Source organism: Melospiza melodia, chromosome Z (genome assembly GCF_035770615.1).
Source record: "Melospiza melodia melodia isolate bMelMel2 chromosome Z, bMelMel2.pri, whole genome shotgun sequence".
NCBI classification, from domain to species: Eukaryota; Metazoa; Chordata; class Aves; order Passeriformes; family Passerellidae; genus Melospiza; species Melospiza melodia.
Genome location: NC_086226.1, coordinates 27,404,848 through 27,422,014, shown reverse-complemented (window position 1 = coordinate 27,422,014; position 17,167 = coordinate 27,404,848). Strand labels below are relative to the sequence as shown.

The following is a 17,167-nucleotide window of genomic DNA, read 5'->3' as shown; positions in this document are numbered from 1 at the left end:
TACATTCTTTTGTTGGGGTTTTGAATGAATGACATCTCTAAATCTTAATTTCAGTAACACTAGTGAGGGGGAAAAGACTTTTTTTCTTTTGATTGGAGAGGGAAGTGTTTTAATAAAAGTCTAAGAAATCTGTAATATCTTATGATATATTCTCCTAAAAATGAAGGTCCAGCTTACTGAATAGCCAACAGGGGGTAAAAATTCAAGCATAAGCTGCTCTGCCTAGTATTCAAGCAGCATGAATACTTTTTTTAAATTGATCTATCTGTGGAGTAGAAAAGGAATAGAAATTTGAAATATTCATTGTATTTCCAGACAAGCTGCTTCCAGTAACAAGCTCTACACATGTAGCAACAGTGCTCTGTGATCCACATTTTTAGGAGTCACACACAACTGCTCTTTCTTTGGGCCATTTATCATCTTAGAAATCACCATGCATCTCCAAAGTAACAAAATCACCATCTGAGACAGCTACTACTGAAAATTTATCACTACCCAAGTTACTTCAGTACAGTACTGGGAAAAAGCAGTTGAAGAAAAGGACTGATATCCATGCCCAGAACAAATAAAGCATCAGTAGAGCAAAAGAGCTGAAAAAACACATTCAAGTCTGTCAAAAACTGAGAAGGGAGAAATTTTTTGATCTAGATAGAATACATATTTCAGTTCCAGTTTCTCTTCCCAGTTTGAATTCAAGGTCACCAGCAACTCAACCAAAATACTTCAATTGGATGCACTAAATCTTAGAACCCATAACAGAAACGCATGATTAAAGTATATAATGTTGTGACCTGCAGAAACAGATTAAAATGTAACAATTTAAAACTAACATAGCTGGTGTACTTTGCATCTTAGATTTCAATCCCTACAAATATGAGAAGGAAAAATTTTAATTAATCACAACAATACCTATAAAAGCTCTCCATCACTAAGTGTACTAAAGGACTCCTCTTCCTCCTAATACATAACATAAATACTTCAATCTTAAATGAAAAGACTGTATTTTCAAAAATCTCCAGTGCAAGTCAGTTGGAACACCAGCTCTTAGTCACATTTGACACAAACAGTCCTTCTCAGCATGGATTTGAATTTCACAGATCTATGACTCTTTATAAATGTATATATTTCTAATCAAGTACAGAATCCCTTGCTAGAAGTAATTTGTAACATTTTAATGATAAAATTCAAACTATTCAAGTTTAAAGTTTACCTTGCAAACTCAAGTAAACTGAGCAATCTCAAGAAAACTCTGGCAAACAAACATAATACATTCTTTCTACACAAATAAAAAATCCAAACAGAGTAGTCTTGCAGGGAAACTTAATGCCTGAAAATTAAGGTAAAGTGAGAGCTCAAGAATTTTAAGTATTTCCCACAACACTGAAGGAGTTAATTTTGTAAGCTAATTACCCCAGGTGGCAAGAGAAAGGCAGAAATCTTCACAGTAGGTAATACTTGTTCTAACAAGGAAGAAACAATAGGAGAGATTCCATGCCATTGACAAAATCCCTTCTGTCACTCAAACAGAAAACCAAAGTCGTTCTCCAGAAACACAATAGGCAGTAATTGAAATTTTCTTATTCAAGACTATGAATGACCTGTTTTCCAGTCTCACTTCTTTATTTTTCTGCTTTACTTGACTTTTTTTTTTGCCCCATCTTGTGACTGGACACTGGGAATTTTGTTCAACATTCATGTCGTGGCATTCATTCCTCACATTATCACACACAGGTGTGACTAAAGTCACCTGGATGAGTGACTTGACCTGAACTGGCTCTGTGTGCCCGGATGTGCACCCACCACACAGAAGGGTGGGACAGCACCTGTGACTCCACAATGTCCAAGCACTTCCAGGAAAGGCTGGAGTCACAGCATGACTTCAGTGAGTGAGCTATAAGAGCAGGGGCCTTCTAGTCTACACCTAGCTGACACTTTTCCTGGTGCTCTTCTATTTACTGGTTTTTGCTCCTCCTTCCCCCAAGGAGCAAATGCTGCCAAAGTGCTGGTAGTGAGGCTCATGACAACCTTATTGCCCAGTCCAAGGGCCTGGTAATGTTCTGCACGGCGGGCTTTGAACAGCAGAATTGCTTTAGCACAAAACCAGTGTCTTTTTAAGGATTTGAGGTTTCCATAACATAAAGCAGTTCTGGCTTCTAGAAAACAGAAGCAATATAATTATATTTAGAACTTAAAAAATTCTTAACAGAGGCAAGAATGATGAAAAGTACTATCCATCCATGTTCAGAAATGGTACATGGATGTAAACTTAAAAGGAACACAGATTGAATAAAACAGACAGTTCTTCAAACAGTGAACCAGGTCGCAAACCGCCCACACTGACAATTACTTGGCATTCTAAAAAACTCCATCACTTCTACTCACTAGTCAGAACTGGCTAAGTAACAGATAAGTACCTTCCAAAGCCACCCATATTCAGAGCAGTCGACTTTAAGACAAGTGTTAATACACTGGCAGAGGGCAAAAATAAAACAGCCACAGCAGCACGGGTACCTTGAAGATAGACACATCTTCCAATATTTTCTGAACAAGTTAAAATATTCTAAACCTGAGATTTAGAAAATCACTGTTTTCTAAATTAGACAACAGTGAATTACAACCAGGCTTTGTCACTACAACTAGTTTCAAGTCTTCCTTGCTGCATGCATACCAGACTGCTACACGGATTCTTCAGTAGCTTTACATCATTCTGGGCACTATTTCACTTGTGGAAAAAAAAAGACCTGGGCATCTTGCTCACAAGTAAAATTGAGAGAGTGATTTGGAACAGTATAAAGACAGTCATGTATGGACAACTACTCTTTCATAGAAAACAAAGCAATACACAAATCCACTGGTTTTAGAGGAAGACAAGTTCTCTTTCTCCATTCAATTAATTCTTTTCAGCTTCCAGCACTTGAAACATTTTTTTGGAAAAAGCTTTATGAATCAAGCCTAGTTCTCAAGGTCTTAATGACATTTAGACATTTAATTAGCAAACCATCACTTCGACTGGCATCTAAAGCTTTTGTCAGAGACCTAATTCCATGCCAATTCAAACATCCCATTAGTCTTATATTAACTAAAAAGAAGCCTCATATTATTCTGGCTACTTGATTGCGCTGGCATGCATTAACACAACAGTGGAATGAATCTAACTGAATGCAAGGATATAGATTTACAGTGTATACATGTCAGATTAACAAAGATGTTATAGGACAAAAATATAATCATATACCATATATGTATATGAATTGGTACAGGGGCATACTTTATGCTTCTTGGTACCCTGTACGAAATGTAAGAGACAATCAAGTGAAAAAAAGGAAAAAAAAAAGCAAAAAGATTGACTTAATTAAAACTGTTTAATTGATTCCAAGCTATGCCCTGCTCTTAAACCTTTCTAGAGCTCATTTTGAACATGTTTATACACTTATACATGTGAATTAAGTATCATTATTCTATGTTGTCATTTCTCCCCTAAGACATGTTCAGTACATCAGATTTCTAAAAAGTCATTAACATATATAACAACACATATAAAAAAATAAGCTATATCTGGAAAGAAAGAAAAATCACAGTGCCCTTCTTCACCTTGTATTTCTAAGTTAGACCTGCAGTTTTCACTAAAATAATAAAACAAGAAGTAGAAAAATGCTGGAGCAAATACTAGAAATCATTTCCATGCATTCAGTAAGGTTTTTTTCCTTGCTTTTGTGGAAATAGAGTCACTGCTTCACTACAATGGGCTAAAATTAGAGTCCTATACAATGAAATGCTTGCAGTTGAACAATTTGAATACCATGGAACAAAACCCTAATACAGTAATTCTGCTAAAATACAGAGGAGAAGGAAAACTGGTACCAAGAATGTAATCAAGAGTAATCAAGAATGATTAAAGAAACAGGTATATAAAGAAATTGGGAAGTATTCAGTTGTTTTTAATTTTGGTATTTATAAAGTCTGTAAACAAAATTTTTAGTATACTAAAAAATTATTTTTAAAAATCCGTTTAACTTTACGTTTAAAAGTAACTGTGTGGAAGGATATATGATCATATATTGGATTTGCTAACCTTGGAATCTCAGGTATTTCAGCACTACCTGCTGACACTATCTCCTCAGCAATGACAGGTGACAATTGCAGCATCAGGGTTACTGGCACTGAAGCATTTACTCCAAAACGGCTGACAAATGCATTTTTGATGACAAAAGTAAGTAAATTGTAACATAATCAGCTTTTTTTTTTTTTTTAATTAGTCTAGATCCTGGTGTACAGCAGGTGCTACACAGCAGTTATTTTTGTTGTACACCACCTGCTGATAGCCAACAATTTTACCCAAACTTCATTCCACATCCAAGTCTTTCATGACTAATACAGAGTAATCAAGGAGACTTTACTTGAGCCCTTGGATTGCAAATTCTTGGGAAACAGCTTAGAAAGGATAGGGATCTTAAATGTAGATCTTAATAAGCAAAAAATACAGGTTTTGCAAACAATCTCAGTGAGAAGAGGCAGGCATTTAACTCCAGAAATCCCATTATTCAAGGCATATACAGCATTTTCTTTGTAGAATGTCTAACTCAAATACCTGTATCTCTCCCTCCACAACATAGCTGAATTCTAAAAGACACAACAAAAAACACTTCCCCCTCCCCCACCAAAAAAAAAGTATTGAGGAGTTCAAGATGACTTTGGTCTGCTATTGCTTCTACTGCAGTAAAAGCAGCACAGCTACTTAGCCCTTTATGATCTATGCTTTGCCCATCAAAAATTGGAATTTTTCACTCAAAGAATCTCTAAACATGAGGATAAGAGACACTCTTTCCATTGGGCAAGCATTAGGGGTGCTGGAAGAGCACTGGCGCAGGCCTGAAAGTACAAACTTTTCTTTCAGAATGAAAGCTGATTTCCCTTTGTCATGAAAATGAAGTCTCCACTTATGTACTTGAAGCTTTAAATAAACAGCAAAATGGTAAGACGGCCAGCATTTTCACTGCAAGTTGCTACAGAATACCAAAATTTCAAACCAGGAACTACATCAGCTACAGGAAAAGTATTTTGTACTAAATAGGCAGGAGCAGCGCAAAGGTCACCCACTTGGACCCTTAAATGACAATAAGTAGACTTCTGACAATGTTTCAAAGTGTTGGGCACTAGAACTCACCACTTAATTGCATGAAAAAGCTAACAAAGGAAGGCATACCAAATTTCTGGTCCTGAGAACAAGCTTACACTTTTTTGAATAGTAAAGACCAACATGACCAACCATCCAGATCAATATGATTGCCAAAAGACTTTGCAACACAGAAAAAAGTACTTTCAATGTGTATTTTCAAAACACATCAAGTATGAGGATGGTGTTTTGGAAACAAGTAACCATGGAAAAGACACATGAAATCTGAGCAGCACTAACCAAGATGGACAGCAGCAGTATGACACTAAGATGTCAGCGACTTGAGACAAAGTGGAAGTTATTTGCAAGACTTGCATCTGAATTTAGAACTACAAAGACAGCACTACTATGACCTGTGTCCAAGAGGAACAGCTGAGGAACTCAGTATTTTTATTCAGACACTGTACACACAAATACAACTTAATAAAACTAAGAGGTTGTCTGATAAAACTACTTAACTCCATTTCCAAAATGAATGTCCTCTTTCATAGTTTAGCCTGTTCCAAAGGATGTCAGACTTACAAAAACAATGGAAGTAACTGTTGATGACTGAAATGACACCACTGCACTCAAAAAATGCTGCATTACCCAACAACTTCTTTACAGATGGTTCAAGCAGGCAAGGAAATTACTGCAATAGTAAACTACATCAGAAATTAGGCACATTTTACTCCACTTTTTTTTTAATAAAGAAGCATTTTAAGTATTTCGATTACCAGCGACAACAGAATGCTTCAATGTTTCCAACAGAAAGAAAATGAAAATAAAAGTGGTTGTTACATCACAATAGTAGAAGAAACCATGACTATCTATGATGGATAAGCAGCATGACTGCTTCTTGTAGAACATGAACATATCTGCTCAAATTCTTATACCACAGGCCCACAAAACGCTTTCCCTATAGCTAGTCAATTACATGACAGTCCTGTTACTCTATTTGTTTCCATACAAGGTTATAGTTTCTTAAAAAAAAGAGTCTATGTAGCAGTGCAGGAAAATGTTGGAAAATTCTTATAACCTTCACAAAATAATGTTTGATCCCTATCCAAGACTAATGCTTAGTTTTGTACCATATGTGCTTAGTTAATGATATAACTTTCCCAATAACTTTTCTAATTAATTGTTTTAATTAACTTTTCTAATGTATTGTTTTAATTAATTATAAGTAGTGTAAATTTCTGCTCTGTCATCTGTCACTGTAGCCAGAATTAAGCAAGATTTGTCATAGCCTGCTGTTGTGGGAACAGAGTTTGAGAAAATTACTGTAACTCTTCTAAACCAATTCCAATTAACCTGGATAAGCTTCAGTGATCTCAGTCCTAGAAGGATGTTAACAAAGCCTGGGAGAGAGATCTACTGCTGAAAGTGGACACAAGGAAAACAGAATTTATGGACCACAAGGATATTTTGCAAAACTCTAAAACAAGAAAGTAAAAAAGAAAATTCAGCAATTGTATTGAAATCCTCTCTTTCTGGAATAAAGATAATAAAACAAGTGAAAAGGTGAGCTAATTAGGATGAGAAGCAAGAAAACAATAACCGATGGAAGACAGAACACTAATTAATGAAGATAATTACCCTATTTATAGACGATGAACATTAATTTCTTTGCTACAATGTGTAGTGAAAAGTTCTGACAGCGGATGTGGATGTTGGGTGGAGCTATCCCCATACACTCAGCAAACTGAATAATGTTGACATCCTAACCTAACAAACTGGTTGGAGAGTCTATTTCAATAACAAGTCTGAAACAAAGAACACTTCTAAAAAAATTACAAACTAAACCAGTGTACTCTCCAAGCCACTAAATTCCAATGTCTCAAAGTAGGTATCAACATGGTAGATTTCCTTTCCATCCCATCCTGCATATGCTTCAAAACACAGCCAAAGGTTAATTAATGTTAACTGTGCAGCAAGACTTTCTAAAATGTATGTTCAGTATTTTAGTAATTTGTACACGGTATCTGTGAAAAAAATATTATCCTCTTGCATGACAAAGAGCCCGCATACCTGTGCAAAAAGTGATTTTGATAGGCGGTCCTCTTGTAATAGCATATATGACTGCTTTTTAACAGACTGTGTAAGCTTGATCTTCAGGTCTCTGCTGCCAGCAATAACTAAACCTTCCCCTTCTCCTCCCTGCAAATAAAAACACTGAAATGGAGGTCTAGCTATAAACTCACCTCAATTTTCCCTTTCTCTGCAGCACTAGTGTTTTGGTAGCTGTAAGTTGTAATTAAGAGAAACCAAGGAGTCGCATGAAAAACAGTATTAGTTTCATCAAACTCCACTACTTGGCAAATTAATAATTTCTGAGAAGAGAGATCAGTTTCAAGCAAGAACTTTCTATGCACACCGAGAAACAACCACCTACAGCAAGCAGGAAAATCATCTTTATAACGACTTGTGTAATGAATTGTAGAGAAGAAAGAGTCTGCAACTCTATCCCAACTGAGAAGGATACAAATTTATTACAAAACAACTTATAAAAAACCTATTAACTATAAAACCCAAAAGCACGAAACACTTATCACAACAAAGACCTCTGTACACTACATGCTGTGTTTCTTCATTTCTAGTAACACACTGGAATTTCCACTGAATTATTCCAACACAAAGCCACATGACATATAAGAAGTAGACTGGACAAATTCCTTGTAATAATTTTGATGTAGTAACACTTTGCTTCTATCATTTTGAAGTTTACTCTGTTTCTCCAAGCATAACACAAGCAGCAACATGGAATACTGCTTGTGTACAGATCCATTCTATATATATCTGAACATGAAGTCTGTGACCAAAGATATTCACACAGCTTCTGCACAAAAAAAGTCTTGCAAGACACTGATGGGTAATATCCACTGAAATTATATGGATACATTTAATGTTACAGTACTTCTAATTTTCACCTCTATGCTGGAACATCATTTCTTATTTCTATAACTAGTATGGTTATAGAAATAAGAAATTTCTTATTCTCTTACCTTTCCATATTCCCAAGAACAGTTACGAAACAATATACACTAAAATCACAAACCCCAAAACCAAACAATTTAGATGTTAGAAGACAAACCAAAATGAGGAGCAGGAATCCACTTCAGCAAAAAGTTCTATCCTGACATGCTTACTCAGGCATTCATTTGCCATTTTTTTAGGATTAAAGAATCATTTAGGTTGGAAAAGACCCTGAAGATCATGAACACCAATAACACTGCCAAGACATCACTCACTAAACCACGTCCCTAAGTGCCACAACTACACGTCTTTTAAGTACCTCCAGGGACTTGGAAATGATAACTTCTTCTACCACTTCGTGATATTGCATAACTTCCCCTGGCAGCCTCCTCCAATGCTTGATGACCCTTTTGGTGAAGAAATTTTCCCTAACATCAAACCTAAGCTTCCCCTGGTGTAAGCTGTTTCCTCTTGTCCTATCATTTGTTACCAGGCTGAAACAATGTCCTCACTACAACTTCCTCTCAGGCAGTTCTAATGAGCAATACAGTTACCATTAAGCCTCCTTTTCTCCAGGCTACACACCCACAGCCCTCTCAACTGCTCCTCATTTGACTCCTGCTCCAGCCCCTTCCCCAGCTCCATTCCCTCCTCTACACACGCTGCAGCCCCTCCATGCCTCTCTGCTTCCCAGGGCCCACAGCTGCACAGAGCACTCCAGCTGTGGCCGCAGCGCTGCCCAGCACAGGGCCATGCTCACTGCCCTGCTCCTGCTGCCCCACTGCTGCTGGCACAGGCCACCATGCCCTTGGCCTTCTTGGGCCCCTGGCCACACCTGCTTCATCTTCAGCTCCTCTTGACCAGCTCCCCTCTTCTCCCACAGGGCAGTTTTCCAGCCTGTAGAGCTGTAGGAGTTGTTATCACCCAAGGCAGGACTGTGCATTTGCTCTTTTTAAACCTCAGGCCATTGGCCTCACCCACTGATCCAGCCTGTTCTGATCCCTCTGCAGATCTTTCTGGCTCTCTGGTGGATCAACACTCCTGCCCAGCTTAGTGTTGTCTGCAGACTGACTGAGGGAACACTTCGTTCAACAGGACTGGTCCCAACACTGGACCCTGGGGAACTCCCAGCCATCAGTTGGATGTAACTCCATTCATCACCATTCCCAGGGTCCAGGTGTCCAGACAATTTTTCACCCAGACACCGCAGCTGTCCAAGCCATGAGCAGCCAGTTTCTCCAGGAGAATGCTGTGGGAAATGGTGCCAAAGGCTTTACTAGAGTCCAGGCAGGCAACAGCCACAGCCTTTCCCTCAGCCACCAAGCAGGTCACATTGTAATAGAAGACCAGGCTGGTGAAGCCAGACCTGCCTTTCATAAGCCCATGCCAGGATCCCAGGCAGGCAGGGCCTGATCCCCAGTCATCCTGCAGACAGATGGCACTCAGCACAATGGCCTGCCCTGGCACTGATGTCAGCTTGGCAAACCTGAATCAGAAGTCACCTCACTACCCACACAGAATCCTCAACTCAGCCCACAAACTCCAGCTGAGTCTGTAATACAACAAGCCAGTAGGAGCTTGAGGGAAATGCTTCTCATTCATCAGCTGAATTTCAACTTATAGTATGCAAACAAATCTAAATCTTATTCCAAGAAACAGCAAAGCACAGCCAAGTACTATACTGAGTTTTACGACTTATTTCATCTAAAGTGACAGAACAAGATGAAGTAGGCATATTTGCTTCACACACCTAAGTAAAATGTGTTAAATTGGACTTTTTAACACTATTCTGTAAAAAAATATATAGCTTAGTTCTAAAGAGATTCTTGGCTGAGGTTCTTTAAATAGAAGAACAGCAGCAATGTGGACTCTCCATAGCAGGGGTTTCAGAGAAGAGAAAAGGCTCATGTGATCCTGAGAACCTTTTTCCATTAATAAAGGGAAAGCCAACTCACACAATTTAAGCTTTCATGATTTCTTTGCACTCTTGTCACACAACAATGAGAAGTCCTAGTTTCCTTCCAGTTCCCTCCACATGCCAGTTACTACAAAAAAAGGCGAATCTACTAAAAGCCAAACTCAGCTTCGTGAAACTCAGCACATTTCAGAATCTATTTAAAGAAGCCAACAATCATACCATTAACAGCAAAAGTAAGAGCTTTTTATTGGTATCTGATTTCCAGAAAAATAAGCAACTTTCACTCCAACAATTTAATCTATGTGTGAGAAGCTAAGTATTAAGTAATGTTTGACTATGTCACCAAATTTCTGTTACAGGGTAAGAATATAAAGTTCATAGCTTCAAAAAAATCACTGCATTAAGAGCGGTATCACTATACTATTTTGCACAGCCTAAATTCTTTTTATTTTGAAAATAAAAGTCTACCTGAATAAGGTTTCTTCTTCCATTACAGATTAATGTTCTATCAGCTTAGGGTTAAAACGCACCCCTGAAGAATAATACTACACCTATGAAAGCCATATCAAAATGTTATTGCTACTTAAACTTCAATGCTTTAGTTTAACATCTCCATAGAGAAATCAAACTACTTGTCCTGTAATACAACTGTATTTACATATTCACACCATAGTCTTGTCTACTGAATTTTACTTCTCATCTTCTTAAAATTCACGTGGAAGTAATGGCAAAATGCATTCTCTCTGATCTCAAAAAGAATTAATGCTTCTAAAATGTCTTATTTCCACTAGAGATTACTAATACTTAATAAAGAATGACTGCTTTAAGACACAAATGAACATACTCATGAACTCAATTAATCTTTGGCAGTTGGTTCAAATTAGCATATACTATCTTTGTGACCATGAGCAGCGAGCAGTATCAGAGGTACTGTCAGAGTAGCACATGGAGATACCAAATCCAAACAAGTATTATCATTTTAACCTTTCTTCCAAACACATACCTCTCCCATATCCTTCATTACCCCTGTTAAACTGAGGTACAATATTGAGCAAATGCTCACTGCCCAGTTGCTTCATCACCCAGCTACAACTGATGCAACTCAATGCTACTTTTCAACTAAAACTGAACGGCAATCAGGCAACAGCTCATGTTCTGCTGTTGAAATAACCATCATAGTTATTTTTAACACTATTTTATCCAAAGTTGTATTTGTAGTGATAATTCAAGTTGATTAGAACCAAAATCCCAACAGTGTGAAACAGTACTGAAACTTTTTAAGTTCGGTATATTAATCTGAAGGGTGTCAGATGTATGGCTATGAAGTAATAGGGGTTTTTCTTTACCAATACTGGTAAAAAAAAGGATTATGAAAATAACATAAGCTTGAACAGCAAACCATTAGAAGATTCACTGAAAAATGCGTTACAACTATTTCCCAGCAGAGTTCACATACATTCATTCAGTATGTTTCATACATACATTTTTAAACTTACAATGGGAACTTCCAAATACACTTAAATGATCATAAAATAATCCTGATACTTTTTTCTTTTAACATACATAGTACTGATACCTCCATTAAAAGTTAAAAAGTCTGTATTTAAAGTCCATTACCGAAAAGCCAAATGATTGCTTATTGTATCAATATCTGGTAAGTTACTAAAACCATACTGTGAAAACATGGTAACTTGATATAAAAAAAACTACATATGGCTTTCTAATGTCCAAATTATACTGAGATAACTCAAAGAAGAATGTGAGGCACAACACAAAACCCAAAAGATTCCTACACTGAATTTTAGGTAAGTGTGAGTGAAGACCACAGAATTAACAGATTTCTACTGTACAACGCCATGGAACAACTTCTGAGAAGTTGTAGAAGTAGAGACAAAATGAATACTACCCTAAATCAGTGGTGTCTTTTCACTTCCCACTCACAGGATGTGTAAGGGCAGAGGGGACACACTAGCTCAAATGGTCCCACCTCTCTACTCAAGCAGGGTCATCCTAGAGCACATTGCTCAGAACTATGTCCAGGTTCTGGAATATCTCCAATGAAGGAGACTCCACAGCCTCTCTGTGAAATCTGTCCCAGTGTCTGATCATCTGCACAAAGAAGTTCTTCCTCATATTCTGCTGGAACTTCCTGTGCATCAGTTTCTGCCCACTCCTCTTTTCCTATTGCTCAGCACCATGGAGAAGTGTCTGACACCTTTCCCTCAGACACCTACAGACATTGATGTGATTCTGGTGTTGTCCAGACTAACAGGCCCTACTCCCTCAGCCTTTCCTCCATGGTGTTTTGTGCACTCATGATACTTCAGAACAGCTTGCTAATATTTCCAAAAGCATATATCTAACACCCGTGTCAATAATTTTGTTTATTGTTATTGAGTTGCTTGAAAGACACTACAAAAGTTAACCATTAAAAACCAATTCAACCTGTTTTGCTTGTGCAGAAAGAAGGAATTTTGAGAGTTTAGCCAAGATGAAGTGAGCCAAATCAAAATTTTCTTTCTCAATCATGACAGGATTGAGGAAGATTTATTGTTAACTAAGCTGTTTCATTTTAAATACAATGACAGAGATATAACTGCCTTACTCTAGAGGTTATCTAGATAGAAGAGATTCTAAAAATAACCTGAAAGTATTTATGAAAACTAAATTTCTACACTGAGTTTTAGACATAAAATATATATATTTGTGTATTAAGCATACTCGAGATACTGCAAATACAAAATGCAGGTGTTTATTAGGGTCAACAGCTACTAGTTTAGCATTAATACAAACCAAAACAGTATCCCAAACTCTATGCATACAGTGGCATAGCATACTGCTGATGGTATTTGTTGTATGTTCCAAAAAAAACTGCATTTGTGTATTTGTGATGTCAGTTACGTGGGGAATATTTTGTGCAACAGATGTCTGGGTACCAACACCTGACACACCTGAGCGTGGGTTTCATTGCTTGGGGGATGGGCATAAACAAGGCAGGCTGTAATACATGCTTTGTGCTCAGCAGAGTTTCTTATTGTATTTCTTAGAAATGAAAACCTGTAATTCAGTAACTAGATCACCATATGGCTGTCCACAATCTTTTTTTCTCCCTTATGCAACCAAGCACATATACGCCTCTAACCGAATATTATACTTTTTTGACACCTAAAGCATCTAAGGAGAGTAAGTACATGAAAGGCCTTTGTCAAAGGGCACAACTATGCTATAAATAGTCTTCACCTCAACTACAGGAAAAAAACATATCAAGGAAGTTGACGCTGAAGCATAACAATGATCTCACGATGCCCACTTCAATATTTCTTGAGTGCTTAGGATTGGACGAACCCATCTGGCATTCAAGCTTTTTCAAAGTCAGCTTAAAAATGTAATATTATAGCACCTGGAGAGGAAAAGGTTCTGTTTCTCTGCATTTCAATTAATTACCTAATCTCATTTAACTCTTGTTGTAGCCTTAACTTACCAAAATGTCGGCCGTACTTCTGAAGCAAAGTTTGCAAACCTGTACTTCTCCACCTAGTATACAAAACTATCTCCTCTAGTTCAACCAGTAGCTGGTAGAAGCAACCACATGAAAACAGATTCTGAAGAATTATGTTTTATTTTTTCAGAAAGTTAGAAGTTTCTGTGACAGCGTTAACAAAAGGCTTGTCTTACAGCTCTACAGGTCAGCACCATTATATTGTTTATAGCTGGGAGGGGACATGCAAGGCAGCAGCAAACAAGTAAGTCAGTTTAGTACAGCGGAATCTTCATTTCTCTGCACTTACTCAACGATGTCTGATGTTTACAGAAATCTGAACTATTCTGCTTTACATCCAGCCAATTCTGAAGCTGTGAATGGCCGCTAAGGCTAAAATGACTACAGAATCTGAGGCTGTGGTCACAGACACCTGTACACACCCATCCTTCATCACCAGAGGTCAGAGGGCACGTCACAGAAGAAACAAAACCTCCCAACACAGAGTTTTAGGTTAATTACTCTTTTAATAGTGGAGTTTTTAACTATGGTTTTTGCAGGTCAAGGCTTTTAAATATCTTTTCACAGGAGAGAGCGGCTCAGCTCTTCCTAAGACGCAGCCTTCATACTCCAGGAATATTCTAGCTATGGAGTAACTGAATGCCTTCAGACTTATTTTGAAGGACCAAACCACTAAATTATGTCAAATTACATCGTGCTACCGCAAAATAAAATTTTAAAAAAGGAAAGCAAAGCAAAACTGCTGCACGGGCTTCGAGTGACACGCACTGGACCGGAGGGGGGCAGCGCCCCGAGGACTCATCCCGCTCCCGGCACTCACCTGTTCGCCTTCCTCTGCCCCCGCCAGAGCCGCTGCGGTTCCTTCGACGCCTCCGCCGGGCCGCCGAGCTACGCCCCGACTCCGGAGCGGCTAGGAGCGCCGGCCAGCCGCGCATACGGAGCAGCCCCGCTCTCTCCTCACCGGCTCCCTGTCCCGGCTTCTCGGCTCCTCATCCCCGCCGCGGAGCTCCGGGACACCCCCGGCCGCCTCCTGCCCAGCCCCTGCCGCTGTCCCTGCCCAGCAGCCGCCTCAGCTCAGACGCAGCGCCGGGGCCGCGTCGCCCCTGCCCCTCACTCGCCACCCCCAGCCAGCGCCCCCACGGCCGCCATCTTGTCCGGGAGGCGAGAGGGGCGCGCGCAGGCGCGGCCGCGGCGATCCCGGGCCCGCAGCGGCGGCCGCGCGCACGCGCGGGGGCGCGCCCCGGCCCGCCCCGTGAGCGCGCACCTGCCGCGGCGAGACGGGGTCGCGCGGGGGTCGTCATGCATCCGGGCCCGGTCACTCGGAGTAGGTCACTCCGGGTCAGTCACCTGGTGCGGGTCGGCCACTCAGGGTCAGTCACCTGCCGAGGATCGGTCATCCAGGGTCAGTCACCCCTGGAGGGTCAGTCACCCGGAGTTCATCCTCCTCACAGGGCCCGTCATCCCGAGGAGAGTCACTCACTCAGGATCGGTCACTCGGGGTCGGTCACCCGGGGCCGTGCCTCAGGGTCAGTCTCCCGGGGCTGCGGCTGCGTTGCCCAGGCTGGGGAGGCACGATCCGAGCGGCGGGCGGTGAGAGCCCGAGGTGCTGGGGTGAGAGCAAACAGATGTCCCTGCTGAGGGCTGGATGTGAACAGCTCCCGTGTGTGTGTGTGTGTGGGAGGGGATGTCGGCAGAACGCTCAGAGTGCCCATGGGCACTGTGTAAGCTGAAGGAAACCAGGGGAGGGACCCTCGTGGTGTCTTTCTCGAGAGCCTCGCGCAGTCGGGCAGTTTGCCTTATAAAAATCACAGTCACGGGATGGGCAAGGTTGGAAGATATCACAGCACCTCATTTGGTCCAACCTCCCTGCCCAAGAAGGGTCACCTGAGTGGCACAGCATTGCGTGCAGACAGTTCTGGAGTATCTCCAGGGAGGCAGACTCCATAACCTCTTTGGGCAGCCTGTCACTGGTCACACGAGGATAAAGTCTTCCCTGGCTGCCCCTGCTTGCCCATGTGCTCAGTGAGCTTTGCCGCAGGTGTTTCAGCTTCACAATGGACAAGCTCAGACTCTACAGTTACTCCCTCCCAAGCTGGGCTGTCATGCCCTCTCTTGGCAGCGACGCTTTGGTGGTCATTTCCCAACTGTGAGGATGGGTTCTATGCCACAACCAGTAGTTCCACGGTTTGGTAGCTGAGGTGTCTCATCATTTGTGACTCATTGTCGCCTGGTTTGGATGACTTTCTTCACTTACAGGTGAAATGTTTGCACAGCCTGCATGTTTCTTCCCTATTTAGGCTTGTATTTGCTGTGAGGGTACTTCAAGTTGATGTAGATCCCATCTTCAGTGGGAGGCCGATCTGGTGCCATGAATCCTCAGCATATCGAGATGCAGCCTGGGGCAGACAAGTTTTTGAGGTCCTCTGCTTGCTCTGCCATCCTTGATCACACCATCGTACTCCCTCCCCCAGCTAACACTTTTGTTTTTAACCCATCTTATGAGTTCTATAACTACTTTATTTCTTTTGATGTATGTAAACACTTTTTACTACCAGTTTGCGCATCGTTAGCAAGGTGTTCTTCAAATTCTTTTCTACTCCTCATTTCCTGCCTTGATGTGACCTGCAGTGTTTTACAGCTTTCTGCTCTCTTTATTTTGGTCTTGACAAGTTCCGCCCCCTCATTATCAAAGGAATTGCCTTGGACAGAGATCACACTAGAGCCTCTCACAAGAGGCTGTCAAACCACAAATGTTTGTGAGTGTTAAACACATATTTAGGACAGCTGGTACATACTGATGAATAGCTGTGTCTGTGCATTTTAAGTTTTTATATTGTTTTTTCTGCTTAATTTAGCAACGAAGTTTTTCTAGGATTTGAATATAATTTCTAAATGCAATTTCTATCACTGCTGTTTCATGATTATCCCTGTTTCAAGTGTCATAAAATTGTATCCTACAAACCATGATTACGAATAGCTAAATACAAGCTGATACAAATTTGACCCATATTATGAAAACTAGCACAGTTTAATATATCTAAGAAATTCTTTACTATGAGGGTGTTGGGGCACTGGCACATGTTGCCCAGAGAAGCTGTGGATGCCGCAGCCCTGGAAGTGCTGAAAGCCAGGTCCAGACTGGATGGGACTTTGAGCCAGCTGGTCTAATGGAAGGTATCTTATGACAAGGGGTTTGGAACTAGATGATCTTTATAAGGTCCCTCCCAAACCATTCAATGATCCTGTGATTCAGCTGTTCCAAATGGTATCTTTTACAGAGTCATATGATGTATCACACTATTATGGCTTTTTGAAAGACAGTTTTCCTCAGTAATAATCTTGTAAATTCGGTCACCTTTAGTTTTGCTAGCATATTGCCCAAAAGTTGAAGGATGAGAATAATAATAATTTTATATTCTAAGGAGTTTGGATTAAATCAAAGAATGTTCAGCTGTGTGACAGTCTAAATAAAGACAATTTTGAATGTCTCTGTGGTACACACAATAACCTTCCACTCCATAAAAAGAGAGAAACCTTCAACTTTTCTTGAATCCAATTTATGAGAATGTCTTCAAACAGATTTCCTCCTGACTAACATAGTAGCCCTACACAGAAGAATAAC

General features: G+C 40.2%; 1 protein-coding gene across 4 annotated transcripts in view; it reads right to left on the bottom strand.

The window, feature by feature from the left end:
- APC (APC regulator of WNT signaling pathway) overlaps positions 1-14,521 on the bottom strand; it is an 88,442-nt gene extending 73,921 nt beyond the window's left edge. For 3 of the 4 annotated variants that reach the window (XM_063181358.1, XM_063181357.1, XM_063181362.1), the window contains exon 1: positions 14,366-14,521. The gene's annotated coding sequence lies outside the window, so the exon portion shown is untranslated. The remainder of the gene's footprint in view (positions 1-14,365) is intronic. The other variant, XM_063181361.1, reaches the window with a different exon arrangement.
- Between the last annotated feature and the right edge of the window lie 2,646 nt (positions 14,522-17,167).